Raw genomic sequence first — 15305 nt, 5'->3', positions numbered from 1 at the left:
GGAGTGACCATGAAGATCATAAGTATGTCGTGATAACATCTGAAAACAATAAAAATCAGCCCGACAGGAATGGCAGCTCATACAACAGACTCTATTTAAAATCAGACATTTCCTGCCCACAATAGGTGGCGCTACAATAATTGCATGAATATTGACATATGGATGTGTTCAGTTAGAGACCAGTAACAATACTGTAAAGTTTCATGCACTTTGGACTGAATTAAAGCACGTTTAAAGCACGTTTAATGCAACTTCCTGTTTCATGGCGCGTCAAAAAAACTTTGAGGGGCCAGCAGACCCACGCCACTTCGACGAAAAGTATATGCGCCTTTTTAGTTTTTGTTCATCGAGATTCCAACTACCTAATTCCATAGTTTTGAAGTCAATCTGATAAAATTTAATACCTCATTTACAATCTCTAAGAAACGCTGTTTTTGTCCAATTTTCACAAATTTTCAAACTTTTAATCCAAATAGCAGACTTCCTGTTGGGTTTAGAATATGGCTTCAAGAGACTTTTTTGTGCGTCCTGGGATGTTACATATATGTGACATGTTTCCAGATTTTTAGACGCAACGGGCTTCAGGGGCTGGTCCGTAGAAGGTCCATAGGTGGCGCTACTGAGCCATTTTGCCACGCCCATGCTCGAGACCCTGATACATTACAATTTTCGGGCAAACGGATCTTTCTGCAAATTTTCAGGACTTTTCGTGCATGATTGAAGCCGTTAGAATTTTTAAAAGACGCTGAAAAGAATAATAATAATAAAAAGAAACAGTACGAAAACAATAGGGTCCTTGCACTTCGTGCTCGGGCCCTAATTAAAGCTGCAAGCAGCGTTGAACGGGCCCTCGCAATCCACGCTTGTCGGCGTCCGGCAAGGACGGGGTCACTGCATTTCTCAGGGGATACAGTGGAGTAACAGTGCACCGTGGCACGATAGCTAACAGTTCTCCAATGACAGGCAAAGTCTTCTTGCTTCAAGGATTTATTTTGTCACTCCTAATTTAAGTTTAATATAAATAAAACCCATCTATCCATTTATCTATCTATCTATCTATCTACCTACCTACACATCTATCTATCTATCTATCTATCTATCTATCTATCTATCTACCTGTACATCTATCTACCTATCTACCTGTACATCTATCTATCTATCTATCTATCTATAACAACGAAGGATAATAATCTCCGCTAGCTTAATGCTAATGTACAATGGGAAACACCATAGACAGGCTAACGGAACTAGCATCGCCATAGCGGCGGCAACACCAAACTCTTTTGAATGTATTCTCTCTGTGGCATCAACAAACAGATGTATAATTATTCTCTCTGTGTCATCAAAGTATGTTAAAACAGCCTCACCAATCATTAGAAGTTAAACCAACACACACACACACTCTGACATTCAGCCAGCAGAGAGAAATGATTTGGCTCCATCTGCTGGACAAAGTAGCGAACTACGTGTGCACTGATGATGAAATGAGGGAGAAAGAGCAACTTTTCACTTTCACTACCATAAAAGGCCCTAAAGTTTAACGAAAACTCACAATCTTCGCAGGGAGTGACCATGAAGATCATAAGTATGTCGTGATAACATCTGAAGACAATAAAAATCATCCCGACAGGAATGGCAGCTCATACAACAGACTCTATTTAAATCAGCCCACAATAGGTGGCGCTACAACAATTGCATGAATATTGACATATGGATGTGTTCAGTTAGGGACCAGTAACAATACTGTAAAGTTTCATGCACTTTGGACTGAATTGAAGCATGTTTACAGCACGTTTAAGCACGTTTAATGCAACTTCCTGTTTCATGGCGCGTCAAAAAAACCTTGAGGGGCCAGCAGACCCACGCCACATCGACGAAAAGTCAAAAAGAAAATATGCTCATGTTCATCAAGGGTTCAACTACCTAATTCCATAGTTTTTAAAGTCAATCTGATAGGTTTAATGCCTTAAAAAAAATGGATGATTAATTCCAATTTTCTCCAATTTTCTCCAATTTTCACACTTTTAATCAAAATAGCAGACTTCCTGTTGGGTTTAGAATATGGCTCCAAGAGACTTTTTTGTGCGTCCTGGGATGTTACATATACGTGACATGTTTCCAGATTTTTAGACGCAACGGGCTTCAGGGGCTGGTCCGTAGAAAATCCGTAGGTGGCGCTATAGAGCCATTTTGCCACGCCCATGCTCGAGGCCCTGATACATTTAAGTTTTCGGGCGAACGAATCTTTCTGCAAATTTTCAGGACTTTTCGTGCATGTTTAGACACCGAAAGGATTTTTTAAAAATCCAAAGAATAATAATAATAATAATAATAATAATAAACAGTACGAAAACAATAGGGTCCTTGCACTTCGTGCTCGGGCCCTAATAAACAGTACGAAAACAATAGGGTCCTTGCACTTCGTGCTCGGGCCCTAATTAAAGCTGCAAGCAGCGTTGAACGGGCCCTCGCAATCCACGCTTGTCGGCGTCCGGCAAGGACGGGGTCACCGCAGCTCTCAGGGGATACAGTGGAGTAACAATGCACCGTGGCACGATAGCTAACAGTTGTCCAATGAGAGGCAAAGTCTTCTTGCTTCAAGGATTTATTTTGTCACTAAATTTATGTACATATACAACTAGCCCCCCTCTGAGTTTACCAGTCTATATTTTTATTTTTATTTCATTTTATTTCTCTGTGTACATTACACTTATATTGCTTACCTTGTGTGCAAACTACTGTTTACTGTAGTAGTACTTATATATATTTTTATTTACTTCTGGCTGCAGGTACAACAATACATTTCACTGTGCATTGTACTATGTATAACTGTGCATGTGATGAATAAAACCTATCCATCTATCTAGCTATCTAGCTATCTATCTATCTATCTATCTATCTATCTACATATCTACCTACCTATCTATCTATCTATCTATCTATCTATCTATCTGCCTGTACATCTATCTATCTATCTATCTATCTATCTACCTATCTATCTATAACAACGACGGTTAATCTCCGCTAGCTTAATGCTAATGTACAATGGGAAACACCATAGACAGGCTAACGGAACTAGCATCGCCATAGCGGCGGCAACACCAAACTCTTTTGAATGTATTCTCTCTGTGGCATCAACAAACAGTTGTATAATTATTCTCTCTGTGTCATCAAAGTATGTTAAAACAGCCTCACCAATCATTAGAAGTTTAACCAACACACACACACACTGACATTCAGCCAGCAGAGAGAAATACTTTGGCTCCATCTGCTGGACAAAGTAGCGAACTACGTGTGCACTGATGATGAAATGAGGGAGAAAGAGCAACTTTTCACTTTCACTACCATAAAAGGCCCTAAAGTTTAACGAAAACTCACAATCTTCGCAGGGAGTGACCATGAAGATCATAAGTATGTCGTGATAACATCTGAAGACAATAAAAATCAGCCCGACAGGAATGGCAGCTCATACAACAGACTCTATTTAAAATCAGACATTTCCTGCCCACAATAGGTGGCGCTACAATAATTGCATGAATATTGACATATGGATGTGTTCAGTTAGGGACCAGTAACAATACTGTAAAGTTTCATGCACTTTGGACAGAATTAAAGCACGTTTAAAGCACGTTTAATGCAACTTCCTGTTTCATGGCGGGTCAAAAAAACTTTCAGGGGCCAGCAGACCCACGCCACTTCGACGAAAAGTATATGCGCCTATTTTAGTTTTTGTTCATCGAGATTCCAACTACCTAATTCCATAGTTTTGAAGTCAATCTGATAAAATTTAATACCTCATTTACAATCTCTAAGAAACGCTGTTTTTGTCCAATTTTCACAAATTTTCACACTTTTAATCAAAATAGCAGACTTCCTGTCGGGTTTAGAATATGGCTCCAAGAGACTTTTTTGTGCGTCCCGGGATGTTACATATAGGTGACATATTTCCAGATTTTTAGAAGCAACGGGCTTCAGGGGCTGGTCCGTAGAAATTTTGTAGGTGGCGCTATAGAGCCATTTTGCCACGCCCATGCTCGAGGCCCTGATACATTAAAGTTTTCGGGCGAACGAATCTTTCTGCACATTTTCAGGAGTTTTCGTGCATGTTTAGACACCGAAAGGATTTTCCAAAAATCCAAATAAGAATAATAATAATTAAAGCTGCAAGCAGCGTTGAACGGGCCCTCGCAATCCACGCCTGTCGGCGTCCGGCAAGGACGGGGTCACCGCATTTCTCAGGGGATACAGTGGAGTAACAGTGCACCGTGGCACGATAGCTAACAGTTCTCCAATGACAGGCAAAGTCTTCTTGCTTCAAGGATTTATTTTGTCACTCCTAATTTAAGTTTAATATAAATAAAACCCATCTATCCATCTATCTATCTATCTATCTACCTACCTACACATCTATCTATCTATCTATCTATCTATCTATCTACCTAACTATCTATCTATCTATCTATCTACCTGTACATCTATCTACCTATCTACCTGTACATCTATCTATCTATTTATCTATCTATAACAACGAAGGATAATAATCTCCGCTAGCTTAATGCTAATGTACAATGGGAAACACCATAGACAGGCTAACGGAACTAGCATCGCCATAGCGGCGGCAACACCAAACTCTTTTGAATGTATTCTCTCTGTGGCATCAACAAACAGATGTATAATTATTCTCTCTGTGTCATCAAAGTATGTTAAAACAGCCTCACCAATCATTAGAAGTTAAACCAACACACACACACACTCTGACATTCAGCCAGCAGAGAGAAATGATTTGGCTCCATCTGCTGGACAAAGTAGCGAACTACGTGTGCACTGATGATGAAATGAGGGAGAAAGAGCAACTTTTCACTTTCACTACCATAAAAGGCCCTAAAGTTTAACGAAAACTCACAATCTTCGCAGGGAGTGACCATGAAGATCATAAGTATGTCGTGATAACATCTGAAGACAATAAAAATCATCCCGACAGGAATGGCAGCTCATACAACAGACTCTATTTAAATCAGCCCACAATAGGTGGCGCTACAACAATTGCATGAATATTGACATATGGATGTGTTCAGTTAGGGACCAGTAACAATACTGTAAAGTTTCATGCACTTTGGACTGAATTGAAGCATGTTTACAGCACGTTTAAGCACGTTTAATGCAACTTCCTGTTTCATGGCGCGTCAAAAAAACTTTGAGGGGCCAGCAGACCCACGCCACATCGACGAAAAGTCAAAAAGAAAATATGCTCATGTTCATCAAGGGTTCAACTACCTAATTCCATAGTTTTTAAAGTCAATCTGATAGGTTTAATGCCTTAAAAAAAATGGATGATTAATTCCAATTTTCTCCAATTTTCTCCAATTTTCACACTTTTAATCAAAATAGCAGACTTCCTGTTGGGTTTAGAATATGGCTCCAAGAGACTTTTTTGTGCGTCCTGGGATGTTACATATACGTGACATGTTTCCAGATTTTTAGACGCAACGGGCTTCAGGGGCTGGTCCGTAGAAAATCCGTAGGTGGCGCTATAGAGCCATTTTGCCACGCCCATGCTCGAGGCCCTGATACATTTAAGTTTTCGGGCGAACGAATCTTTCTGCAAATTTTCAGGACTTTTCGTGCATGTTTAGACACCGAAAGGATTTTTTAAAAATCCAAAGAATAATAATAATAATAATTAAAGCTGCAAGCAGCGTTGAACGGGCCCTCGCAATCCACGCTTGTCGGCGTCCGGCAAGGACGGGGTCACCGCAGCTCTCAGGGGATACAGTGGAGTAACAATGCACCGTGGCACGATAGCTAACAGTTCTCCAATGAGAGGCAAAGTCTTCTTGCTTCAAGGATTTATTTTGTCACTAAATTTATGTACATATACAACTAGCCCCCCTCTGAGTTTACCAGTCTATATTTTTATTTTTATTTCATTTTATTTCTCTGTGTACATTACACTTATATTGCTTACCTTGTGTGCAAACTACTGTTTACTGTAGTAGTACTTATATATATTTTTATTTACTTCTGGCTGCAGGTACAACAATACATTTCACTGTGCATTGTACTATGTATAACTGTGCATATGATGAATAAAACCTATCCATCTATCTAGCTATCTAGCTATCTATCTATCTATCTATCTATCTATCTATCTATCTATCTATCTACCTACCTATCTACCTATATATCTATCTATCTATCTATCTACCTATACATCTATCTATCTATCTATACATCTATACATCTATCTATCTATCTACCTACATATCTATCTATCTATACCTATCTACCTATCTACCTGTACATCTATCTATCTATCTATCTATAACAACGGATAATCTCCGCTAGCTTAATGCTAATGTACAATGGGAAACACCATAGACAGGCTAACGGAACTAGCATCGCCATAGCGGCGGCAACACCAAACTCTTTTGAATGTATTCTCTCCGTGGCATCAACAAACAGTTGTATAATTATTCTCTCTGTGTCATCAAAGTATGTTAAAACAGCCTCACCAATCATTAGAAGTTAAACCAACACACACACACACTGACATTCAGCCAGCAGAGAGAAATTATTTGGCTCCATCTGCTGGACAAAGTAGCGAACTACGTGTGCACTGATGATGAAATGAGGGAGAAAGAGCAACTTTTCACTTTCACTACCATAAAAGGCCGTAAAGTTTAACGAAAACTCACAATCTTCGCAGGGAGTGACCATGAAGATCATAAGTATGTCGTGATAACATCTGAAAACAATAAAAATCATCCCGACAGGAATGGCAGCTCATACAACAGACTCTATTTAAAATCAGACATTTCCTGCCCACAATAGGTGGCGCTACAATAATTGCATGAATATTGACATATGGATGTGTTCAGTTAGGGACCAGTAACAATACTGTAAAGTTTCATGCACTTTGGACTGAATTAAAGCACGTTTAAAGCACGTTTAATGCAACTTCCTGTTTCATGGCGCGTCAAAAAAACTGTCAGGGGCCAGCAGACCCACGCCACATCGACGAAAAGTCAACAAAAAATATGCTTATGTTCATCAAGTGTTCAGCTACCTAATTCCATAGTTTTTAAAGTCAATCTGATAGGTTTAATGCCTTAAAAAAAATTGATGATTAATTCCAATTTTCTCCAATTTTCTCCAATTTTCACACTTTTAATCAAAATAGCAGACTTCCTGTTGGGTTTAGAATATGGCTCCAAGAGACTTTTTTGTGCGTCCTGGGATGTTACATATACGTGACATGTTTCCAGATTTTTAGACGCAACGGGCTTCAGGGGCTGGTCCGTAGAAAATCCGTAGGTGGCGCTATAGAGCCATTTTGCCACGCCCGTGCTCGAGGCCCTGATACATTACAATTTTCGGGCAAACGAATCTTTGCGCCAATTTTCAGAACTTTTCCGGCATGTTTAGGCATGCGTAGGATTTTCTAAAGATCCTGGAAAATAATAATAATAATAATAATAATAATAATTAAAGCTGCAAGCAGCGTTGAACGGGCCCTCGCAATCCACGCTTGTCGGCGTCCGGCAAGGACGGGGTCACTGCATTTCTCAGGGGATACAGTGGAGTAACAGTGCACCGTGGCACGATAGCTAACAGTTCTCCAATGACAGGCAAAGTCTTCTTGCTTCAAGGATTTATTTTGTCACTCCTAATTTAAGTTTAATATAAATAAAACCCATCTATCCATTTATCTATCTATCTATCTATCTACCTACCTACACATCTATCTATCTATCTATCTATCTATCTATCTATCTATCTACCTGTACATCTATCTACCTATCTACCTGTACATCTATCTATCTATCTATCTATCTATAACAACGAAGGATAATAATCTCCGCTAGCTTAATGCTAATGTACAATGGGAAACACCATAGACAGGCTAACGGAACTAGCATCGCCATAGCGGCGGCAACACCAAACTCTTTTGAATGTATTCTCTCTGTGGCATCAACAAACAGATGTATAATTATTCTCTCTGTGTCATCAAAGTATGTTAAAACAGCCTCACCAATCATTAGAAGTTAAACCAACACACACACACACTCTGACATTCAGCCAGCAGAGAGAAATGATTTGGCTCCATCTGCTGGACAAAGTAGCGAACTACGTGTGCACTGATGATGAAATGAGGGAGAAAGAGCAACTTTTCACTTTCACTACCATAAAAGGCCCTAAAGTTTAACGAAAACTCACAATCTTCGCAGGGAGTGACCATGAAGATCATAAGTATGTCGTGATAACATCTGAAGACAATAAAAATCATCCCGACAGGAATGGCAGCTCATACAACAGACTCTATTTAAATCAGCCCACAATAGGTGGCGCTACAACAATTGCATGAATATTGACATATGGATGTGTTCAGTTAGGGACCAGTAACAATACTGTAAAGTTTCATGCACTTTGGACTGAATTGAAGCATGTTTACAGCACGTTTAAGCACGTTTAATGCAACTTCCTGTTTCATGGCGCGTCAAAAAAACCTTGAGGGGCCAGCAGACCCACGCCACATCGACGAAAAGTCAAAAAGAAAATATGCTCATGTTCATCAAGGGTTCAACTACCTAATTCCATAGTTTTTAAAGTCAATCTGATAGGTTTAATGCCTTAAAAAAAATGGATGATTAATTCCAATTTTCTCCAATTTTCTCCAATTTTCACACTTTTAATCAAAATAGCAGACTTCCTGTTGGGTTTAGAATATGGCTCCAAGAGACTTTTTTGTGCGTCCTGGGATGTTACATATACGTGACATGTTTCCAGATTTTTAGACGCAACGGGCTTCAGGGGCTGGTCCGTAGAAAATCCGTAGGTGGCGCTATAGAGCCATTTTGCCACGCCCATGCTCGAGGCCCTGATACATTTAAGTTTTCGGGCGAACGAATCTTTCTGCAAATTTTCAGGACTTTTCGTGCATGTTTAGACACCGAAAGGATTTTTTAAAAATCCAAAGAATAATAATAATAATAATAATAATAATAAACAGTACGAAAACAATAGGGTCCTTGCACTTCGTGCTCGGGCCCTAATAATAATAATAATAAACAGTACGAAAACAATAGGGTCCTTGCACTTCGTGCTCGGGCCCTAATAATAATAATAAACAGTACGAAAACAATAGGGTCCTTGCACTTCGTGCTCGGGCCCTAATAATAAAAAGAAACAGTACGAAAACAATAGGGTCCTTGCACTTCGTGCTCGGGCCCTAATAATTAAAGCTGCAAGCAGCGTTGAACGGGCCCTCGCAATCCACGCCAGTCGGCGTCCGGCAAGGACGGGGTCACCGCAGATCTCAGGGGAAACAGAGGAGTAACAATGCACCGTGGCACGACAGCTAACAGTTCTCCAATGACAGGCAAAGTCTTTTTGCGTCAAGGATTCATTTTGTCACTCCCAATTGAAGTTTACCGTAAAACTGAAATACATACAACAAAAGATGATGAAATATAAAATTAAGAATACATCTTAAGTATCTCTAAGTGTCTCTTACTTCCCTTTACATCTAGTAAAGACTGACAAATACTGTAAATTTATGTACATATACAACTATCCCCCCCTTTAATTTTACCAGTCTAAATTTTTATTTTTATTTCATTTTATTTCTCTATCGGTGTACATTACACTTATATTGCTTACCTTGTGTGCAAACTCAGGGCCGCCCCTGGCCAAACTGGGGCCCTAAGCAGAAATGTCTTTTGGGGCCCCCCCACCAGACACGCGCACACACACGCGCACACACACACACGTGTAAAGAAATGACGAGCACAAAATGCCATTTAGGTTTACAACCTTCATTTGGGGTAACAAAACAAAGAATTTTCAACTATGTACATGTATGTATGTACTGCCTCGGGCTGACTCTTTATGGTACTCACGGTTGCCAGATTGGGCGGTTTTTCCACAAAATTGGGCTACTTGGTTTATGTCCGGCGGGGGAGTGTGACAGGTTTCCATAGGTGGCAACTTCGTGGTTTGGGCTGTTTTTATTGGATTGGGAGGACCAGCGGAGCGCTCGCGCTGGTCTCTCCGCCGCCGGAGCGCTGCGCGTCCTTTGCGCATTTTTAGAAAATGCGTCATCTTGTGCGACATGGGGCCCCCCATGGATCGCGGGGCCCCACGCGCTGCGCGTGTTCTGCGTATAGGGCGGGGCGGCTCTGTGCAAACTACTGTTTACTGTAGTAGTTATATATTTTTTTTTTAGTACTGGCTGCAGGTACAACAATACATTTCACTGTGCATTGTACTATGTATAACTGTGCATGGGACAAATAAAACCTACCTATCTATCTATCTATCTATCTATCTACCTACCTATCTATCTATCTATCTACCTACCTACATATCTATCTATCTATCTATCTATCTACCTGTACATCTATCTATCTATCTACCTATCTATCTATCTATCTATCTACCTACATATCCATCTATCCATCCATCTATCTATCTATCTCTATCTATAACAACGACGGTTAATCTCCGCTAGCTTAATGCTAATGTACAATGGGAAACACCATAGACAGGCTAACGGAACTAGCATCGCCATAGCGGCGGCAACACCAAACTCTTTTGAATGTATTCTCTCTGTGGCATCAACAAACAGTTGTATAATTATTCTCTCTGTGTCATCAAAGTATGTTAAAACAGCCTCACCAATCATTAGAAGTTTAACCAACACACACACACACTGACATTCAGCCAGCAGAGAGAAATGATTTGGCTCCATCTGCTGGACAAAGTAGCGAACTACGTGTGCACTGATGATGAAATGAGGGAGAAAGAGCAACTTTTCACTTTCACTACCATAAAAGGCCCTAAAGTTTAACGAAAACTCACAATCTTCGCAGGGAGTGACCATGAAGATCATAAGTATGTCGTGATAACATCTGAAGACAATAAAAATCAGCCCGACAGGAATGGCAGCTCATACAACAGACTCTATTTAAAATCAGACATTTCCTGCCCACAATAGGTGGCGCTACAATAATTGCATGAATATTGACATATGGATGTGTTCAGTTAGGGACCAGTAACAATACTGTAAAGTTTCATGCACTTTGGACTGAATTAAAGCACGTTTAAAGCACGTGTAATGCAACTTCCTGTTTCATGGCGCGTCAAAAAAACTGTCAGGGGCCAGCAGACCCACGCCACATAGACGAAAAGGGGGAAAAAAAATATGCTTATGTTCATCAAGTGTTCAACTACCTAATTCCATAGTTTTTAAAGTCAATCTGATAGGTTTAATGCCTTAAAAAAAATTGATGATTAATTCCAGTTTTCTCCAATTTTCTCCAATTTTCACACTTTTAATCAAAATAGCAGACTTCCTGTTGTGTTTAGAATATGGCTCCAAGAGACTTTTTTGTGCGTCCTGGGATGTTACATATACGTGACATATTTCCAGATTTTTAGACGCAACGGGCTTCAGGGGCTGGTCCGTAGAAAATCCGTAGGTGGCGCTATAGAGCCATTTTGCCACGCCCATGCTCGAGGCCCTGATACATTTAAGTTTTCGGGCGAACGAATCCTTCTACAAATTTTCAGGACTTTTCGTGCATGTTTAGACACCGAAAGGATTTTTTAAAAATCCAAAGAATAATAATAATAATAATTAAAGCTGCAAGCAGCGTTGAACGGGCCCTCGCAATCCACGCCAGTCGGCGTCCGGCAAGGACGGGGTCACTGCAGGTCTCAGGGGAAACAGAGGAGTAACAATGCACCGTGGCACGATAGCTAACAGTTCTCCAATGAGAGGCTAAGTCTTCTTGCTTCAAGGATTTGTCACTCCCAATTGAAGTTTACCGTAAAACTGAAATACATACAACAAAAGATGATGAAATATAAAATTAAGAATACATCTTAGGTATCTCTAAGTATCTCTTACTTCCCTTTACATCTAGTAAAGACTGACAAATACTATAAATTTATGTACATATACAACTATCCCCCCCTTTAAGTTTACCAGTCTATATTTTTATTTTTATTTCATTTTATTTCTCTAACGGTGTACATTACACTTATAAGTATGCTTATAAGTATTGCTTACCTTGTGTGCAAACTACTGTTTACTGTAGTACTTATATATTTTATATATTTTTTACTACTGGCTGCAGGTACAACAATACATTACACTGTGCATTGTACTATGTATAACTGTGCATGGGACAAATAAAACCTATCTATCTATCTATCTATCTATCTAACGACGGACAATCTCCGCTAGCTTAATGCTAACGTACAATGCGAAACACCATAGACAGGCTAACGGAACTAGCATCGCCATAGCGGCGGCTACACCAACTCTTTTGAATGTATTGTCTCCGTGGCATCAACAAACAGTTGTATAATTATTCTCTCTGTGTCATCAAAGTATGTGGCTGCAGGTACAACAATACATTTCACTGTGCATTGTACTATGTATAACTGTGCATGAGACAAATGCAACCTGTCTATCTACCTATCTATCGATAACAACGAAAAATAATCTCCGCTAGCTTAATGCTAACGTACAATGCGAAACACCATAGACAGGCTAACGGAACTAGCATCGCCATAGCGGCGGCAACATCAAACGACCGCGACCTTATATAAGCAGGTTACAGCAACACACATGACTACGCATTTATAATACTCACAGACAAATGTTCTCTTAACTCCTGAACGATCATTAAGGCTGAAGTTTAGCTGCAAAACGACTTCTTCTCTTGAAACTACTACAATTGCAATCGCCACACTGCCACCCTCAGGTGGAGACGTGCATGCCAGAAGCGGCAGCACAGATAGTCTCGGCTCTTTTGACTGTATAAACAGTTGTATAATTATTCTCTCTGTGTCATCAAAGTATGTTAAAACAGCTAAAATCATCATTACACGTTTAAACAACACACACACACACACTAAAAGCCAGCCAGCAGAGAGAAATACTTTGGCTCCATCTGCTGGACAAAGTAGCGAACTACGTGTGCACTGATGATGAAATGAGGGAGAAAGAGCAACTTTTCACTTTCACGACCATAAAAGGCCCTAAAGTTTAACGAAAACTCACAATCTTCGCAGGGAGTGACCATGAAGATCATAAGTATGTCGTGATAACATCTGAAAACAATAAAAATCAGCCCGACAGGAATGGCAGCTCATACAACAGACTCTATTTAAAATCAGACATTTCCTGCCCACAATAGGTGGCGCTACAATAATTGCATGAATATTGACATATGGATGTGTTCAGTTAGAGACCAGTAACAATACTGTAAAGTTTCATGCACTTTGGACTGAATTAAAGCACGTTTAAAGCACGTTTAATGCAACTTCCTGTTTCATGGCGCGTCAAAAAAACTTTGAGGGGCCAGCAGACCCACGCCACTTCGACGAAAAGTATATGCGCCTTTTTAGTTTTTGTTCATCGAGATTCCAACTACCTAATTCCATAGTTTTGAAGTCAATCTGATAAAATTTAATACCTCATTTACAATCTCTAAGAAACGCTGTTTTTGTCCAATTTTCACAAATTTTCAAACTTTTAATCCAAATAGCAGACTTCCTGTTGGGTTTAGAATATGGCTTCAAGAGACTTTTTTGTGCGTCCTGGGATGTTACATATATGTGACATGTTTCCAGATTTTTAGACGCAACGGGCTTCAGGGGCTGGTCCGTAGAAGGTCCATAGGTGGCGCTACTGAGCCATTTTGCCACGCCCATGCTCGAGACCCTGATACATTACAATTTTCGGGCAAACGGATCTTTCTGCAAATTTTCAGGACTTTTCGTGCATGATTGAAGCCGTTAGAATTTTTAAAAGACGCTGAAAAGAATAATAATAATAAAAAGAAACAGTACGAAAACAATAGGGTCCTTGCACTTCGTGCTCGGGCCCTAATTAAAGCTGCAAGCAGCGTTGAACGGGCCCTCGCAATCCACGCTTGTCGGCGTCCGGCAAGGACGGGGTCACTGCATTTCTCAGGGGATACAGTGGAGTAACAGTGCACCGTGGCACGATAGCTAACAGTTCTCCAATGACAGGCAAAGTCTTCTTGCTTCAAGGATTTATTTTGTCACTCCTAATTTAAGTTTAATATAAATAAAACCCATCTATCCATTTATCTATCTATCTATCTATCTACCTACCTACACATCTATCTATCTATCTATCTATCTATCTATCTATCTATCTACCTGTACATCTATCTACCTATCTACCTGTACATCTATCTATCTATCTATCTATCTATAACAACGAAGGATAATAATCTCCGCTAGCTTAATGCTAATGTACAATGGGAAACACCATAGACAGGCTAACGGAACTAGCATCGCCATAGCGGCGGCAACACCAAACTCTTTTGAATGTATTCTCTCTGTGGCATCAACAAACAGATGTATAATTATTCTCTCTGTGTCATCAAAGTATGTTAAAACAGCCTCACCAATCATTAGAAGTTAAACCAACACACACACACACTCTGACATTCAGCCAGCAGAGAGAAATGATTTGGCTCCATCTGCTGGACAAAGTAGCGAACTACGTGTGCACTGATGATGAAATGAGGGAGAAAGAGCAACTTTTCACTTTCACTACCATAAAAGGCCCTAAAGTTTAACGAAAACTCACAATCTTCGCAGGGAGTGACCATGAAGATCATAAGTATGTCGTGATAACATCTGAAGACAATAAAAATCATCCCGACAGGAATGGCAGCTCATACAACAGACTCTATTTAAATCAGCCCACAATAGGTGGCGCTACAACAATTGCATGAATATTGACATATGGATGTGTTCAGTTAGGGACCAGTAACAATACTGTAAAGTTTCATGCACTTTGGACTGAATTGAAGCATGTTTACAGCACGTTTAAGCACGTTTAATGCAACTTCCTGTTTCATGGCGCGTCAAAAAAACCTTGAGGGGCCAGCAGACCCACGCCACATCGACGAAAAGTCAAAAAGAAAATATGCTCATGTTCATCAAGGGTTCAACTACCTAATTCCATAGTTTTTAAAGTCAATCTGATAGGTTTAATGCCTTAAAAAAAATGGATGATTAATTCCAATTTTCTCCAATTTTCTCCAATTTTCACACTTTTAATCAAAATAGCAGACTTCCTGTTGGGTTTAGAATATGGCTCCAAGAGACTTTTTTGTGCGTCCTGGGATGTTACATATACGTGACATGTTTCCAGATTTTTAGACGCAACGGGCTTCAGGGGCTGGTCCGTAGAAAATCCGTAGGTGGCGCTATAGAGCCATTTTGCCACGCCCATGCTCGAGGCCCTGATACAT

The sequence above is a fragment of the Chelon labrosus genome (assembly GCF_963514085.1).
Source record: "Chelon labrosus genome assembly, chromosome: 1".
NCBI lineage: Eukaryota > Metazoa > Chordata > Actinopteri > Mugiliformes > Mugilidae > Chelon > Chelon labrosus.
This window is presented reverse-complemented; position numbering follows the sequence as displayed.